This window comes from Cyanistes caeruleus, chromosome 1 (assembly GCF_971803275.1).
Source record: "Cyanistes caeruleus chromosome 1, bCyaCae1.hap1.1, whole genome shotgun sequence".
Lineage (NCBI taxonomy): Eukaryota > Metazoa > Chordata > Aves > Passeriformes > Paridae > Cyanistes > Cyanistes caeruleus.
Genome location: NC_141701.1, coordinates 67,217,244 through 67,236,954, shown reverse-complemented (window position 1 = coordinate 67,236,954; position 19,711 = coordinate 67,217,244). Strand labels below are relative to the sequence as shown.

At 36.4% G+C, this 19,711-nt stretch overlaps 1 long non-coding RNA gene across 2 annotated transcripts in view; it reads right to left on the bottom strand.

Moving 5' to 3' along the window:
• The window catches only part of LOC111925364 (uncharacterized), a 33,248-nt gene that overhangs the window by 7,660 nt on the left and 5,877 nt on the right, over positions 1–19,711 (bottom strand). Inside the window, exons 3-4 of one of the 2 annotated variants that reach the window (XR_015289074.1) lie at positions 14,910–14,973; positions 2,852–2,966 (exon numbers count right to left, since the gene is read on the bottom strand). This is a non-coding gene — a long non-coding RNA (uncharacterized LOC111925364). Of the gene's footprint in view, positions 1–2,851; positions 2,967–14,909; positions 17,277–19,711 lie in introns of those variants that run through there. The other variant, XR_015289063.1, reaches the window with a different exon arrangement.

Below are 19,711 nucleotides of genomic sequence, written 5' to 3'. Positions count from 1 at the left end.
AAATGGTACAGGGTATCTACTAAACTAGAAAAAAAACACTACTACAATCCTGAGAAAGAGTGCTGCCAAACACCCAGTGTCAAACAAGGAGTAAAGTCTTGACTACATCAAGAACTGAACCTGATCCTTAAAAGCCCTCCTAATTAAGCAAAGAAAACCCTTAATAATTAGAGTCTCTGCACATTTCTCAACTGATCTCATTACCCACTTTTCTAATTCCTTGTTCTTACTCTCCCTTATGAAGCTACTGACAGAAAAATAATGCTGTTTCTCTCATCTTTCCCCAACTTCTGTATAATCAAAGTCATGGAAGAGCAGGACCTTCACCCTGGAAACCTACTGGCAGGTTCCAATTCGGAAGCTGTTTCCAGTTCTTCAAACACACAGAGAAAGTTTGTTCTCTGAACTGGTTAGGCAAGAAACATGAAAGAGTGGTGAGGTTTCTCCTTAAAACTAGAGTGGAACAAGAGCAAATCAAGGGCTGCAGAAACAGATGGCAGGAGAGAATAGAGGCAAGGGGGGGCGTGGAAGATGGGAAGGAAATCCACGTAATTGCACAGGCCTAGGGAAATCCGACTTCAAGTGACCTGGCAGCCAGGATGGTTATGGATGGCTCTCTCCTAATGCATAAAGGCCTGTCACCACAGAATTGTTTCATCCAAGGGAGACTAGAGTCCTTTTAGGTAACCATCTCCCCCTGACACCTGCAGCAATCTGATGGTGCTGCAGTCCCTGATGTCCATGCAGAGTCCCTGCACAGGCTTTGTGGCATGCAAGCTGTACACACTGTCACAGTGCTGCACAAAAATCAAGGGAATCAGTTGTGGAAATTACAGGCCACATAGCTTTCTCAGTCCAGCTTGAGAAAGTAGCCTGGGAATTCATAAGGAGGATTCAAAACAATCCTCAAAGACAGAAAACAGCCTTGCAGGTGCTGTTTCTCTGTCTCTTGTTTCCTTTGCAGGAGAAAGTCAGGGGGTAGTGTGCCCCACTGACCAATGATGGTGATGTAGCAGTTTGCTAACCAATAAGAGTTTCCTTTCTGTACTTTCCACGTATCGGTCTATAAAGAGACCTGAAGTAATAAACTAGAGAAATTCTCCTAATTGACTCCTAGAGAGTCTGTGTCGTTCATTCTCACTGTTCCTAATAGAGCAACAATAAGTCCTTCCAATATCTGGAAGGTGTCATCACAGTGGCCTCCTGATGCCATAAAAGCCACCTCACTGCTTTCTGTTCCACATCTTATAAATACAAGGGTCCCAGTATTTGCTTGCAATTTGCTGAGCTTTGAGGCCCTCTGATGGCAACTGTCATTGAAGAGAAGACGTGGAGCAGAGGGATTGCCCACCTTTGTGTGGCACACCAGAGTGATAGTTTCCAAAACCACAGCTGAAGTGATATGGGAGGAATAACATTGTCAAGAGGTTGTGAGGGGACACATCCAGGAGACCTGACTCAAATTCACCAAAGACACATTCCTTACCACATAACATCATGCTACAAAGCTGTCAGATGGCAGTTTTCCCAATGTAGCCATTGTTCAGAGACAGGCTGGGAGGTGATGAGTGACAGACTTCACATAATTTGGTTTTTTTTGGTTTTCCCTTTCTTTGATTAAACTGCCTTTATCTCAAACCACAAGTTTTTCTGCTTGCCCATCCTGCTGTGGGGGAATGAGCAGATTACTGGATAGGAGCTACAGGCCATGTTCAGTCCACATTTTCAAACAGAGAGAATGTGGGAGCTTTTCCAGAGATAAAAGTTGTAGGACTTAATGTAAATACCAGTCTAAAAAACACTAAAATATCAGACATCAGTGTTTTCTGGTGTGCATTTTCCTTTAACACTCTGGCACAGATTTGGAATAAAAATGCAAGTGTTTCTTTTAGCAGGCACCTGATCTGCACAGCTGTCTACTGTAAATGTCACAAACTACTGCTGTGACAAAGTCAGCAGAAAGACATCAAGCTTTGGAATAAGTGGGGCATAACATCACCTATAATCTTTGATGTTTCATCTCCATTAAGTAAAAAAATTTCATGAATTCTCACCTAAAGTCATGACATGTAACACTGACACTGAAAAGACTCAAGCTAGATAAAGAAACCAGTTCAAGAATACTACCTGAAGCTTTGTTATTAATAAAGTCTGGGGTAATTTTCTGTACTTTCTGCAGTATATGTCTTCACTTCAAATGTGAATATTTGAGAAACACTTGCTGTACCATTTTTAAAATGTCAAAAACAATAGGATGATTATATTAATAACAATTCCATTTTCAAGTGAGGCTACATTAGTCATATGGGCTTTATTTTAATAAAAGGATGACTACTACATGCAGTGCTTGCCTTACTTATGATGACTTCAAGAAAACATGATATCAGCATGTATTTTGATAGAAAAAGACACAAATCCCATAATTACCAGGTGAATTGTGACCTCTTTTTTCTTCATCTTTGTATTCTTAATACAAAAACATACAAGATTTTCTATCAGAAACTTAATTCTTCTGGTCAGTAAAGAATTCACCAGCTTTTCAGATTTATAGGCATATACATACAGAAGTACTCACCTGAGCAATCCCTAGTAGCTATACAGTTTTTTGGTTTTTATCTTTTAAAAAGATACTCATAAATAAAAATGTATTACAGACATCTTTTTTATTTAAATTATGTTTACAATTCTGTCATTGATTATGAGAAAGATATTTAAGTTCACTTTTCTTTATCAAACACTAAGCTTTTAGTCTGTGGCAAAATGAGAATGTTTGATGGAAGTATATGGTTTACTGAATGATATATCAATAGCATGAAAAAAGGAATTATTTGGCAGTTATAGGCATATTTACCCTGAAAAGCCAAATGCATCTTGCCAGACAATCCATCACCATTTCTACTTCTGTTCATAGTGTAGATATTGGCCTTCCTATTGCTCCTTCTCTAGGTCACTAAAAACTTCCCTTCCTGTAAAATAACAAAAATAATCATGAGGATTGAAGCCATACTTTAAAGCAGTAAATTATATTAGCTCATTGTCATCTTTTGCAAAGTAAATACTCCCATTCTGTAATAAGTGTATTAATACTGCTGAACGATGCAAAAATTATTTTGCATTTTAAAGTGTTGGTTTGAAATGGAAATACATAATGAACCATACTCCAACCTTGATTAGCTGGTATGGAACAATTTCTGGCACTGAGAATAAAGAAGCCGAACAGTACCTGCATAATTACCTGTGATCGTCTAGGGTGCACATATTTCATCTTTTATGTAAAAAACCAGCAAAAACAAAAATCCACAGATCAAATTAATTCTGGTTCATGATACACTGTCATGATACAAGTTAAATACAGAATATATGCACACACACATAAGTTGTTGTTTTGATGTTCCTCCATATATATATTTAAACACTCAGACATGGATGAAATATGAAAATGCAATATAGCTTTAAACTAGCAACTAACTCTGCTTTAATTAGCCTTTCCAGTAACTCCTAGTGGTTTAATATCACATAAATATTGTTCCATAGGGTTGTTTTTGAGAACTGGCAAAGCCTGACTGATTAAATTTCCCATAAAACCTCCCAGTATCAATTAAGTAAAGAAAAATATGCTCAAGTAATTTCAAATGAGGAAGGACTAGTCTAAGAGTGTTGTATCACCTGACCTCCAGTGACTTTAAAAACATTTGCTTCTTTCACAGCCATGACATATGGTTGCCTTATGCATGCCAATCATTTCCAACAGCTATGCAGCTTTAAATCATAAAAATTCCAGGACAGAAAAATCATACCAGAAGGTCACAAAGAGCATCTGACCCACAGCACCATAAGTCAAATTGAAGAATTTATAAAGAGGCACCTAGTCTCTCAAGAAGAAACAGTGAATAGCTTCTACAAGAATTTTTATGAAATCACAGATGGGTTGAAGCTGGGTCATGTGCTCCATACTCCTGCTCAAGCGCAGCCACCTAGAGCCAATTTCTCAAGACCACATCCAAATGGCTTTGGAATGTATCTCCAAGGACAGACTTTATAACAGCCCCAGGCAAGCTGTGGTAGTGCTCAATAATTCTTGCAGTGAAAAAGTATTTTCTGTGGTTTGGATGGAGTATTCCATGGTTCAGTTTGTGTTCATTGCCTCTGGTCCTGTCACTGAGTACTACTGAAAAGAACCTTCCTTTCATCCTCCTTTCAGGTATTTATATCTACTGACAAGATTCCCCTGAGCCTTCTCTTCTCCAAGCTGAACAGCCTGAACTCTCTCAACCTTTTCTCATATGTGAGATCCTCTATCTCCTCAAGCATCTTTGTGGACCTTTTTTGTACCTCTAATATGTCCATGTCTCTCTTGCACTGAAGCATCCAAAACTGAATTGAGTACTCCAGGAGTGGACTCACCAGTGCTGAGCAAAGTGGAGGGATCAGCTTCCTTGACCTACTTCCAGTGCTTTGCCAGTGGCAGCCCAGAATATCATCATCCACCTTTGCAGCCAAGGACACGTTGCTGGCTCATGTCCACTCAGTGTCCACTAAGGACCCCAGGGCCTTATCTGCAAAACTGGGTGCCCAGGGTTGCTCCTTCACAAGTGTGGGACTGGACACTTCTTGATGAACCTCATGGAATTCCTGTCAGCCCATTTCCTTAATCTGTCATCACCTCTCAATTATTACCCTGGCCTGGGGATTTCTTGTTCTTTGATCAAAAATGCCCATGGAACAGAACACCAGGGCAGGCCATGCATACCCATGAATTCCACTAATGCATGTGCCAGGCTACCTTTGAAGAATCACTTCTTCCAAATTTCAGTCTAAATCTTTAAATGTGTTTCCACAACTAATCATCACAGGTTTCAAGGAAGATAACCGTGCACATTCAGTGATCTGAGGCCCTAACCAGTTCTGATGTCTTTAGATAAGCTAAAGCATTATATTCAACTTCCTTCTAAAAGGTGATGGAGTTGTTTGTAGTCAGGTTATTGTATGTTTATTATAAATTTTATTATAATCTGATACCTTAGAGGTTCTCACATACATTCTCTTGTAAATGCATATCTAAAGCAAGAATATATCAAATAATAGCAATTAGAACAAGAGAAAAGAAATCTTTGACTACCAACATACTGTTATAGATCGTGCTACAGTAAAATTTAGAGCATTATAGGAAGGGGAAAGTAACATATCTGTATATGCACCTACAGAGGAGTAGAAAAATTCAAAACACGTTCTCATACAATATGGTAGAGGCACATTTAAGAATGCTCCTTAATTTGCACCCACAAGAAAAGGTTCAATTATTTGAAACTTGAGTGAATATTTTAACCTGAATGTCTGAAACAAGAACATAAAAGTCAGTCCTAAATACACATGCATATTCTAATGTCTGGTAATATTTTAAAATATAGCACTTATAATTTTCTTTATTACATTAGGTTGTTACATAACGTCACGTCAATCCATAACACTTTTTGTTTCCATGAAATATTGAAACCATCTAGTCTTTTATACTTGAGTAAGGACAAGATGTCCAGTCACTTAGTGGGATAAGCACTTGTCAGTTGCACTGACCAGATTTGGATCAGGCTCTAAAATAATCAATAATCCTGACACAGAAAATCAAATCCTAATCCTTTTAAACCATTAAGAGTATGATAGCAAATTCCTTCATAGGACATGCATCTTATGTACTTATTTTTGACTTAAATTCCTTTAATTTTATTATAGGAAATCAGGTGAGGTGTCAGACACTGAGTTGTAATGAAAGAGAAGATGAATAAGGGGAATCATAAGTATGATTTTTGTTATTTGAGGCTACTACACTTGTCATGCTAACCTGGCTCTCTTAAGCCACTTGCCAACAAACAGCACCAACAAAGCAAGATGCTCAGTAAACTGTTTAACTCCCAAGCTTCTTTTGCACAAGTATTTTCATCCTTTTCTGTCATTGTATTAGGCAAATCATGCTACACCAAATAGATCAGTACTCTATTAGCTGAGAAGACTGGGCACAGAGGGAATTTTTTTAATGGGGTAATTCTTGCTTCTAAATCTAGTAATGTTTCCTCAGGAATTTACTGTTGCTTATGCATCCAGCAAATTTACACATTTACAGTTTAAGGCGATGGCCCAATATTATCACTGTTCCCCTTGGCACAAAGCAGGAATATTTTCTAGTCTGTACAAAAATATTGGTCTAAATTTACAGCATTTTTTGCAACACATTTGCAAAACACAGACCTTTTCTAAATCACTCTTCTGAAAAGCAATATCTCATTCTTGAGTGGGCTGAAGATTTTAGTTTTAATCTCCTCTGTTAATTAAGCACTAATGAAAGTAAGTGGTAAAAAGCCAGCTTTTGAGAGCTACTCAGGAGCAATCACACTTTGAACAGTTGATTAATGAAGCATTAAAAATCTCTTTTAGTATAAAGCAGTAAGGAAAAAAACACAATAAAAAAATATCCCCAAGAAAAGTAGATGCTATTTTCTAAAACGTCAGCAGAACCAACAAATACAACTATATAGTTGCACATACATACTGAGATAAACAGTTTTGAGCACTTGGAAACCAGAAAATGCTTGAAAAGATACCTAACAACATTTAAACATCAGGCTGGAAATAAATTTCCAGTGACTCCCTACACTTTAGATTAAAAACAGCACTGGAGTGCTACGCTTGGTATAGCCATAAAGCATAAGATGTGGAATTTGGTTAGCACAGAGACTGTAAACAGACAAAGCCTTTATATATTTTTCTTGTCATGTTGTCCATTAAAGAATTAACTGCAAGTATTTATCTGCTGCTACAAGTTTCTCATCTTAAAATTGTCATGTTTCTACTGCTGATTTTATGACAGTTAAGTCAGATTAATAGTACAAACTTCTTTTTTCTGTACATTATCAGCTTATCCTAGAAGTTCACTCAGACATTTGTCCATCTTATTCACAGGAATGGATGAACCTGTCAGAGACACTGACTCAGCCATAGGAACTAAACAATAGTATTTAGCCTGGTCCAGGGATACCTATGGCCACTTTAGCAGCAGAGTGGCAATTATGTTGGGCACTCAGGGAGAAGCATATCATCTATGTAGTATCATGGTGCCTACTAACAACTTTTTAAGGAAAATTTTTGTCACTTTCTTTTCATTAATAGGTCAATAGCATTAAATTAGAAGTAGAGGAGCCTGCACTCACCTGACCAATGGAAAAAGTATGTGCTATGCATGTATAGAAAATACACAACCACTTATATTATCACCTCTCTTGTTTTTTATATCAACCAGAAATGTTTATATACAGAGTTTTGGCTCATGTTTAAAATATTAAGCACACCTACCATTTACAGCAGGACAATTGTTATTAGAACTTTCTGGCTTAAAGGGGAGGAAAACTGAAATTATACTACTAATGTAAGCTTGTTTAAAAGATACAGCCTGTTGATCAAATTACAGGGAGATGATGCATTTACAGAACCTCTCTTTTCTGTCTCACTTTCCTGGCATTAAAAAATAATTTTAAAAAGGCACTTATAAAAATACAGGCAACAAACATGCTAAGACTACAAAAATGCACTAATAGTGCACATAAATATTCAGAGATAAAGGCATTTGTAGCAAGGTAATTATCTAGTTATTATTTTTTATATTAAACTAGTCCTTCACAGTTGATACCAGCAACTTTTTTGTCTTGCTACACAAATTCATAACAGCCTAAATTTCCAAGAACCTTTCAAACTAAAGAAAGCAAGTAGGCCAATAAAAATAAAAGAAACATGAGCATCCTAGGGTGAATTGAGTAGTTTGACTTGAGAATATAAGTGCAAGCTGACCAAAGAAACTAAGTAACTCTCACCCACAGGTCCATCAACTACACAACCTTAATTGAGAATGCCACCAGATTCTCTATAGAATTGAGACCTGAAAGTTCACACACTCTAACCTATCACAAGTAAAAAACCAACCTACCAACCAACCAAAAACCCCAAAAAAACCCCCAAAAAACCCACAGAAGTTGGTAACACATATTTAAACAGTCAAGGGGGCAATTTGAAAAATCAAGTTTCAAGGGTGCTAATACACATCATAATTATGCAATAGGTCAATATTGTTATTTCCACTGATGTCAAAAGCCTCTGGATTATATCCCTTCTGGAAAGTAGCCTTTCCAATAGATGAGCTGCAGGCCAGATTTCTTTGTTCTGTTAGTTAAAAAACTGCCAACACCAATGTCCAACTTTTATCTTAACAATAGACAGGCTCCTATCAGCACAATAGTAACAGCAGAAAATAATTAGGCAGTGGACTGCATAGCTTAATTGTCATCAATAGTCTTATGTCAAATATGTTCTAGACAAGTATTGGTGATCCGTGGCAAAAAGATAAAATATTATATTAAATAACAAAATTATATTTATATTGAATATTATATGAAATATTACATTGAATATTATAAATATCCTGAGCCTCTTAGTGCTATGTCATGTGATTATAAAGCTCATCTGTACACAGAAAGAGAAGCACAGAGAAACAGCAGCAGATGCAGCAACCTGAACAATAAATAGCCTGTCCGAGCTCCTCCCAGGACCACCAGTGGCCCATCTCCACAAGTCCATATATGCAGAAAAGAACAAACACAGTCAGGAACCCAATGGATAGACTCTCCAGGGTATCCAGCCTGCCCCAGGGCTGTCTCAGTAGAGACATCAGCCCCATAATCCAGGTGTGAAACCCAAGATGAACTAACAGGAGATAGGTCTCTGGAGCATCTTTTGGTCTGAGAGGACCACTGTCTAATGGCAGAGAATACATTATAAAATATAGGTGAAGAGCATTACATGCATGTACATGGTGTCTACTTATGTTTGTGTGTCTGCAACACTTTCTCAGCCTTGCTTTTGCTCGCACCTGAGGATACAGAGCTGCCTCATCTCTATCAGGGTGATAGATTAGTCTCCCACAAAAATTTAGCATTTTTCATGTAGCAATTTAGGCTCTGTACACTCCTATCCCTTTCTGCTTCCTTGTCCAAATACATCTGTACAAACATTTTTATTTCTACAAAGTTTGTTGACAGGCTTTCATGAGGAATAATACTTCCCCAATACACTGTATACACAAAACATGTAGCATTCAGTTGTTACTCTGCAGGATTTATAGTTTTAGAAAGAAGCAAGAGTAACTCACTGAAAACCTTCAGATTTAGCTCTTACAAAAGTCAGCATTATTCAGCAAGATGCTTATGAGGATAATTATACAAGAGGCTACTCCTAGGCCCTAAAACAAAATAAACGTAAGATGACAAAGCATGAGAAAGATTACATATCACTAAGCATTTGCCTACTTTTAGAGAATAACACCTTGTCAAAATAAATTTGGTTGTCTTCAGAGAACTGCAAAGTTCATGTGCAACAGTACAACAAGGTGTTGCCCAAGATCCTGCAAATTATTAATAAAATAATGTGACAAGCTTTTTAAAAGAAAAACATCTTTTCATGGAACATTTGGTTAATCTTTATCATATGGAAGAACTTTTTTTAAAAAAATATAGCACAACACAAAACAAGCAGAGTTTTATGGAGAGTTGTACTTCTCTATAAAGGTAAAAAGCTTTCAAGGGACAAATATAACATTTCTTTTAAAATAACATGTTCTTTGTTTGCCATCCAGCACAATACATGCAAAACAAAGGCACAGGAAACAATCTACATTTAGATCAAGAACTGATGGCAGAGCATTAAATGTCATTACACTATTAAGTCACCGAGTTATTTTCCTCATTTTTTAAAAAAATATTTTTCCTCATTCATTCTTTTTATTAATAATTATCAGTTTTCAGGAAAAGAAACACAATTTATGTGCTGAATATGTAATGCAGATTTTCTCTGTTGTTTTACACCATAGTTATTTTATGCTACAAAAGCCTGTTCCAATGGATAAATAGTGTTGTGTAGAACAGCATGATTTTTCCCACTGATTCCAGTGAAGGAAATTACAGTCCATAAATGATCTAATGATCCTGGAAACTGTATTTTAAAGAGTCTCTCTCAACTGTGAATTAGTCAACACACCATAAAGAAATCTCTTTTATAAGTTAGAACATAATGAAACTGATGAAAGGATTCTCAGAAGGCTACATGCAAATAAACATCCTCTTTAGTGATTTTTGCATGATATTAAACTCCAACCTCCAGCTTCAGTTGTTTCAAGGGACTACACAATTTAAACTTCATGAGAGTGAACAAACCAGAAACAAGCCACTTTCACCCCTTAAATCATATTTTTTAAGGAAACTCAGAAAGCGCAAGAGGTGCTTCACTGAAAGACAGACTCGGTAAAATTATTCTTTTAGACAGGGTGTATTCTCTACCCTCTCTCATCTTCATGCCTATTCTCAACCCCTCCACAGCACAGGAACAGACCTGACTTTTAACCCAGCTTAATCACTTTTACTACAATGTATTTAATTAGTCTAGTTCTCACACTATTTTCCAGCCATGAAAATAATTGTAAAACTGGACTCTCTAAATTCTAGTTGTTCAGGACTCCCCAAAAAAAACCACCAGTTAATATGATTTTTAAAAGGCCTTACTGTTGCTCATTTACTCTGAGTTAGACACACAGCAGAAATGCTGACAAGGTATTCTGCAGAGGTCAAAACAACAAAAAAACATTTTACTGGCAACTTTGGAAAACCAAAGAATTTTGACAAAAGGTTTAGTGCAACATTCAATCAACATAAAACACTTCTCAAAGAATTAACTTGGCCCATCCAGCTCAGGGAACTCTAAGCCCATTTGATTTTAAGTTACTAAAAAACTCCTAGAGGTGGGAAGTAGAAAAAGAAGAAAGAGGGAGGCAGAAAATAGTTAGAAACACACACTTACAGTTACCAACTCCTGGACACCAGCAGTGTTCAGACAGAAACTCCAAGAGGAGGTAAAGTCAAGATGTGCTTGCTACATGTTTGATCTTAAATACCCCCTTGGCCTTCCTGGGCCCTTCCCACAGTTGGGAATCCTGGTCATTTGGGGACTCCAGAGCTGGTTTAGGGGCTCCAGAGGTGAGTGGGGAGTATTGCCTTGGTGTGCCAGGGATTGGCATGGATTTAAGCTTTAGGGGGGGTGTGGTGTACAGGGCAGTGCACCACCTCACCATAGGACCTGCCCCTGGCCCCACACACATGTACCCCAAAATGTCTTGAGACATCAGTCTTTCCACTCTCTCACACCAGTGTGACTCAATATTTGTCATAAAATGGAATGTCTCAGTGTGTCACACTACCTCCACAGTGGCTTAGGTATCATTCATATCATTTTTAGATGAAAAGAAGTTAACAAATCTGGGGAAAAAAATCTCCTAATCCAGTATAACATTGGTGTAGCTGTCAGCCTCCATTAGGTTCCCAGGGAATTATTTCAGCTATCAAAAAATATCTATTTCCTGTGTTTGCTTGGTCAACTGCAAGTGAAACTCCAAAATACAAAGAACAGAAACGGCCCCAAGACTTCCTCTGGAAATATCGCCTATACAAGGTACAGGAAAGAAAACATAGGATGCCACTTCTTTTTCATTATTGGACACAAGATTGCTGAGATATAAGAATCCTCTTTTTTCTTTGTCTTCAGAGATGTACTGAAATGATGATATTGCTGCAAAAGAGAAACAATGGACTCCTGCCCCACTTTTCAAAAAACTGAGTGTTCTATTACAGTCAGAGGGCAAAATCAATAATCATCTCTACTAAAACACTGTTTTACATTTTCAGAAACACCCATAAATCAGCATTACTGAACAGGAGACTAGTACATTTTCAAGGGTAAGTGATAATGTTTTGCAAACCCATAAATATTTTTATAGGTATCCACAGGTGAATAATCTTAGAACACTCCAATCTTGTAATAGCAACAACAGACTCACATCACATGTAACAGAGTAGTTTTTAAAGTGAGTTACGCTCCACTTGACAATATAAAAGAAAAACAACAGTCTAGAATTCACAGAAGTGGTAGTATTCACTTCCATGAACAAAAAGAATGACAGATCACTGGTCTTCCACATAACTATGGGGAAGCTAGCCAAGACAGATGTTACTACTAAGAAAAAATACACAACAAATCTTCACACCTACATCTGTTACCTGCCATGCTGCTTCTACTTTTTGGCCTTGGATGCTAGGCTTTCAGATTGGGTTTTCTTCAGAGATTGAAGCAAAAGCATTTAGGCACAGAGGGTGAAAGGAGAGAACAGTTCAATACCCAACCATTTTCTTACATAAAACAGGTAGATTGTAGGTTAACAAAAAAAAAAAAAAAAATCATGAACGTAAAAGAAAAAATGTTGTTTTTACATCAAATAATTTCACCTCCAGTGAAGTTCTGAAAAAGTATAAATTTATTAGGAACAAATATATGTTTTGCACGTTGCAATCAAAAAGGTATTTAGAATGGAAACCTATTCAGTTTATGAACTCACAGCTAGAGAGAAGTTATAGAAATTCTGTCATGTAACTCCATGACAACTTTATAGTTTGTCATATAGTTTGTTTGCAACTGCAAACAAAAACTCAATCTTATTTTACTAATTCAAACACAATTAGGGTTTGCAGGAGAATGTCCAAGAGCTGGAAGTTAAATATGAAAAGGAACATAAGCATATAAGTCTCCTAAATAAAAATTATTAAATAAAGAACAGAAAAATCAATTACATAAGGATTTCCCTGTTTTTCTTCCCTCTATCAACTACAAAATTAACATGTAATTTATTTACAAAAGTTGTAAACAATATCAACTTCCTGAAAGCTACTGCTATATTGACAGCATTAGTCATTTCATTGAATCCCTCCAAGTTCTCATACCAGCCTCCATGATAATCCTGGAAAAGTATATTTTTAAAAGAAAAACAGAAACTCTTCCAAACTGATTGGAATCCATAAACAAATTTCATTCTTTCTCCTCGTCTCTAGGGTCTGGTATATAACAGATTGATTCAGTCCACAGTAGAAAAAAGGCAGTGATACAAAACTTGGCTCAAAATCCAAAGATTTATTTTAGCACATTAGTCTTCATAATCCTTAGATACTAGAATGAGCTCTCATCAATCAGCTATGTGGTATTTGAATTCAACAAATAGATGCACATACAAAACCAAAACAGGTATCACTGAGAGTTTCCAGTTAAATTAAAGGGAATTCAAGTCTGGCCTTTAAAGACCTGAGGTATAGCCTCACCATCCAGTAGACAGGATTGAGTTTTATGCAGTTAATGAATTTGGACAGTGGGTACATCAAAGCATTCCCTCTTCTCTAAGCATTCCTTTCACAGGCAGCTACTGACAGTTATTTCAGAGATTAGAGCCATGCATTAATGAAGACATCATTACCTGATAACACAGTCATTAATATGTCTTACTGCTAATTATTTTTGTCATTAGAAAACAATGATCTATGGCTACAAATTTTAAAAGAAAGATATCAGCAAAAAATACTCTGATTTTGTATTAAGCACACAAAAACCTGAAGCATTTCACAGAGTTTAGACCCCACAACAGAATAATAGGAAGGATTTTATAAACTTTAGAGATGCAGAGCAAATAACCTATAGAATCTTAAAGACTAGTTAATAAAATTTCTAAAAGGAAATGCCATTGTCATAATCAAAACATTGTATTGTAAAATAAGGACTTCTGAAGTGAAATTATTTTAGTTTGTTTTGTTTTTTTTTTTCTTTGGTAGTGCATAATGCAGTGGGGCAGCTGTGCTGAATGGGACTCTTTTGGGTGACTTCTATGGATTTTGGAATCAATCCTTAACTGTTTTGCTGTTATCACTTTGATTTTTATTCCATATAACACTGCTATGGGCCAAACACATTAAGAATATATAAATGGAATTATACCACAATGTAAATGGACACAAACAATAACCCCAATTAAGGATTTAGTTCAAAGCTTGTCAAGTCAATAACAGAATCCCACCTTCTCAGAAAACTGTACTGACAAAATACTACACTCAATTTTTAGAGACAGAAATGGAAAAGCCCTTCAATTTCTGTTTCTACAACATGACCAATACTGTCTCACCAAAATTACACACTTTAGGCTTACTCTTACAGTAAGTCTGCAGACTGCTGCCAGCAGTTAAATTTGGTCAAAAAAAGTGATTGAAAAAAAAATACTGCTATACTGTATAACCTTGGGGTATATAACTATTTTTAGAGACAAACATTCAGAATGAAAATTCCTTTAACTAATCCAGCACATACTCTAAAAATGAAAGGAACATTTATTTGTAAGAAAATGTCCAATCTTCTCTTAATACATCTCCATTCATTTTTTCCCCTGATTTGTATACTCAGTTTCCAGTACCTCCCAACTGATAATTTTTTTATTTTTTTTTTATTTTATGTCAGTTCTACAGCTCCTGTTCTTTTCCCAAAAGTCATCCATATATCAATACATCCATTCCCCAAGCTGCCTCAGAAACATTCATTCTTCAAGGGAAGAGTAAAATTGGAATTCTAATAGTCAAGCATCAGTCCCATAAGACAGATTTGACATAGCTTTGCACCCAGAGCAATCGCTTCCAGGCACTATCAGCATGAAACACACTGGCATGATCTATTTGCCTGTCCCAGCCCTTTTGAAAAGCTACAAATGAACATGAGCAGACCTAATCAGTCTCTAGGATTTTAAAACAAGTCACAAATTCCTTATATCCATATCTTTAATGTAAGATACAGGCCATAATTAAGAATTTGATGGGGGAGACAGAGCAGGTGAATCTTCCAGAGGGCAGAATGTTTATGACATCAATCACAAGTCCTTGCAGCCTGAACTTTAGACTACAGGAGAGTGAAGGTAGAATCAGCTAACTCATGTTCCAGCGATGGCAAAAAGGAATATATTGTACCTTCTAGAAATACATGCAGACTTTTTTTTATTTACTTCTGAAGTGAAGCTCGGTAAAGAGAACTCTGCAAAGACAAAAAAGTAAGAAAGTAAGGGTAAAGAAAAAAAAAATAGAGCTGAGATGTCAAGTCTTACTCCTAGCCTATAAACCAGTATCAGAATTATTTCAACCAAAACCTTCCCTAACATTACAGCCCTGGTCAGAGAACCATCATAGAAAGATTTTGCCTTGTCAGTTCAACATGAAATATTCTGTTAATTTAATAAATATATCAAGTTAAAAAAACAAAAACAAAAAAAAAAACTTTCATGTTAAAACCATGTCAGTAAAAAGTCTGCTTACCTGTGAAAATAAATATCACACTGCATTTCAGATATGTTATCAAGCTGTCACGTTTTAGTAGGCAAAAGTTGTTCTCACCTACCTTTACTATCTCATATTTTCCCTTTTTCTCAAAATTAGGCTACCCACTATTTTCATAAGAATGTGGGTTTTTTTATTCTTGCATCTAATGTTTGTTCACTATACTGCCATTCATGTCATTGAAATTTAGGAAATCTTAGCGCTCTTAAATACTTAAACAACAAGAGCTATTTGTAAACAAGGTTATAGGTTCTATTTCAGGGTTCAGAAACTGGAATAACCACTGTCAGTAAAATTGTAATGCTAGAAAGAGTAGGGGAATATTTGTGTATCATCTGAAATCTTACCCGTCTTTCCTTTTCTTCCAACAAATCTTTATAACAGGCACACAAGTAATCCCTCAACCCACATAAATGTAGTCCCATATACTACAAGGGTATTTTAAGGAATTAAACAAAATGGATTCTGAGAAGAATACACTTTTTTGTCAGCATAATACAGTCAATGGACAACATCAACATACTATATAAAAGACACTGCAAAATGAAAACTTAGCACTTTAAAATACATCTGCTGCCTCTCCTTAAAAAATCATTTTCCCCAGAATAAATTGTTTTGTTTCATAGTATAACTTGTAAGTGGACTAACAGTACATTGAAGGAGCCAACATACATCTCCCTGCACAGTAGGAGCACTCAGCATACACTGCTGAGTCTATACCTGGGGGGTCCTTTTAGTTTGTCTTCCAAATACCAATGATTTATTCACATCCATTCTTCCAAGCACATAAAAAACTAATCACCATTATTCTTCTGGAGAAGAATGGATAAAGTCAGTATGGAGAAGATATTTCTTTTAACTGCAGCATTTGTACATTGATATTTGAATGTAAAAAATTATGTCACTGAAGACCCAACAAGGCAAAAACACGGTTCTTACAATAACACCCATCAGGAACAGAGATTGCTTTTTGGGTTCCTCCGATTAAAGAGTAAAAAAGAAACCAAACAGTAAAGGTCATTCAGTGAAGATGTGATACTCACATAGGTAAAAAAATCATCTGAAAACTCCCACATCATGACCCAAATTCAGTTATCTCTCCCAGTCCTCACAGAAAGAAGCAAGCTAATTATAAGAATTACTAAGAGTAGTCATTCTATAGCATAGTTGCACTGGTTTCTCTCATGAAAGGATTCAAATCTCTCCATTAAACCTGAGGGAGCTCACACACAGTGCTTGCTGGGACAGAGGTGACTCTGAAATTACTTTCTGCTAAGTAGGGAATTATAATGCGAAGGACCAGTTCAGGGGTCGATATCTGCTACCTCTATGCGCTTCACAGAAGAAAACCATGGACAAAACCAGACTGGTTACACATCCTTTTACCAAGAAGCATGGCATATTCTCGTGTTTAAACATTCATATTAGAGAAGCTATTAAAAAGAAGGAAAAAATAAAGGGGCTTTTAAATTAATTTTTTAAAAATTTTATAAAGCCGAATAAGGTGCCTAAACTGGAAGAAATTGCTTCCACTGAGATGATTAAGCAAGTAAAGGAAACAAACAACATGGATTTTTTTAACCATAAAAGTGCTATCAGTTCTCATTATTTTGAAAACTGGAAGCATTCTGTTATAAAATTTTAAGCATGTTCTTCTGTAAAATTTTATAAATTGGATATAGTACTTAGATATCTTTTTTTATATATTGGATACAGTATCTTAATATCTGGTCTTTTAAGGTTTGCCTTTTTAGTTTGCTTGCTCTTTCACAACAGTGAGTCTGCCTTAGCAGAAGATGAGTATGGAGCTCCACCTAAAGGCACAAATATAAAGCTCTCCTTGAGAAACGTGACCAGCCAACTTACCAAAGTTTCACTTAAAGGAAAAAAAAAAAAAAAAGGAAGTTTATTGATCGCAATGAAGACAAAAGCAAAGGCAGAGAAAAGCACAGTACCTGCAGAGCCAGGAGCAGGATAGCTCTACCTCTACCACACTGCACTTCATCTAATTATATCCTCAGAGTGATTATCTTGGCTTTGGTGCTAGATCAACATGGCTGCAGAGTTGTATCCGGGTAACGTGGCTTTGTGCACTAGAACCCTTAATGGGGTAAAAATTCCTTGGGTACCTCTCTGTGAAATCCCACTGCAGCCCAGCATCAGCCTCAGATGTTTACAAAAGGCAGGAGCACAAATGAGACTTATCTTCAGCTTTGCACTTGAGCTGTCTTTTGAGCTTCTAGAATCCAGAAAGCCCAAAGAGTCACATTTCAATGGCACTATTTAATCCATACTTTGAGCCTACATCTTTTCAGTCATGAGTGGAACATGTTAATCTGTGTGCTCAGCTCCAATGTTGCAAACCTCAATATTACAGTTCTCTCATTTGATGAAATACTGGCTTTGTAATTCCACAAATTACATCTATTTGTATTGGTTTAATTTACATTCTTATTATCTATGCAGAAAACTTGCTCATTTTGTCAATAGAGACAATTAAACAAAGAGGTAAGAAATAATAAGATATATAGCACTTGCCTTGTTGAAAGGAAACAATAAAACTAAGATGCATTTTTACACTATTGGACATAAATGGTGGAATGTTTCACAGCTGCGCTGCCTAAGAGCACATCTAACATCTCCTGTTATCCATTCTTTGAACTACCTGATGTTGTACTCATGGCAGGGTAATATTCCAGGTGCAAGACACTGTTCCCTCTGCATGGACTTGAGCAGTTATTACAGTTTCAGAGTTCTGAAACTCACTATGCATCATGACTGACATCATTATTAGCAAAGGTATTAACTTTGCTCACACATTTGCTAAAGAAACACAGTTAGTGAGAAAGGACATGGCAGCTAGATGTTGCCTTGGTTTATGGTATTTTAAAAAAATGGCATGACATTTTTACCTTTATACGCGTATTATATTACCAAAAACATTTGGGTCTTTGACCAAGACTGACTAAGTCCTAGCACCACTTCTAAGGTGGTAGTATCTGTATGCAGAACCTCTTGACCCTCCTAATGTTTGCTCTACTCTCCTGCACTCTTTCAAAAAGCAAGTTCACATGTACATGAAAAACACCCAGATGAAAAGCAAAGCATCTTGCTAGTTTGTCTCTCACTGAACACATTTATTGTACAATTCAGAGATGATAAATTAAAAGGGGTCATCTAGTTCTTAATGCTATGCTTACTCTTCTGTTAACATTTTATGCTTTACAGCAGGAAGTTTCTAAATTTACAGACTTGTAAAGGGAGAGAATAGTGAAAAAGTGGAGAGAAGACAAAAAGAAATCTTTAGCCAAACACTAAAATCTGTGGTTAAACACCCATGACAATCACAAACTAATGGAAAGAGGTTTCAAGTAACCACAGATTTGCTACTGTGGCTGGATAGATGTATTTTTAAAAAGCATGATTTTACAATGCAGTGGCAGGTGATGAGAGCAATGACTTCTGTTCACTGTGCTGTAAACAATGACACCAGAATCAACACTGACTTTTTCAATTCTATACACTGCTGCTCAACCGGCAAAGGAAAAGAAAAAGTTAGACACACCACATCTTTCCCAAAGGAAACACTTTTGAATGAAAAATGGGAAATAGAGAGTGACTTCTCAGACAATTCATCTCACCTCTACAGGGCTGCTTTAATTTACTCAAGCCAATTAGTTAATGAGGCATTCAAAGATATGTCACAGAGGTGCAGTATCCTAGGAACGCACCTCTGCACCCTCAATGTCAAACAACATTGACACTTGAGCACTGTTACTAAATATCACAAAAGGAATGGAGATGGAAGACAAGAACCAAAAGAAACTATGAAAACTGATGAGGGAAAGCTGGTGCAGGAAAAGTATGATTAGAGTCAGAGGACTATTCCAAATGTCAAGTCAGAATAGCAACCATCACAGAAAGACCATAGTACTTGGGATAAGGCAAAAACACTTTGGACTAGCAAAGAAAAACAGTGGTAAGAAGATCAGTGAAAATTTAATGCTGACACAACTCAGTGGCTGTTGAAGAAAATTGCACACAAATATTAAAAAGTCAGTTATGAAATTACAGTGAGGATAAAACAAATAGAAGAAAAGACAATCAAGAGTCCACTGGCAGCAGAGTAGGTGTTCAGTATGGAAGCAGGAAAAGTGGACAACTGGGATAGGGTGGACAAGCTGCAAAGCAGAACAAGGCATCAGTGGAAATAGATACTTACATAGGACTTTGATCTGCAGTTATCTTTAATTTCAACATTGTTGATTAATTACATTAAACTTTATAAAATTTTATTACATATATACAATGTGAGACAAAATTTCTGTACAGAAGCTGGTCTTTATTTTTTTAAGTGATGGGATATGAAAAGTAGAACTGGAAGCAGAATGTTGCACACTGAGGTGATTCCTCCTTTTCTGTCTTTCCCTTTCTTTCAC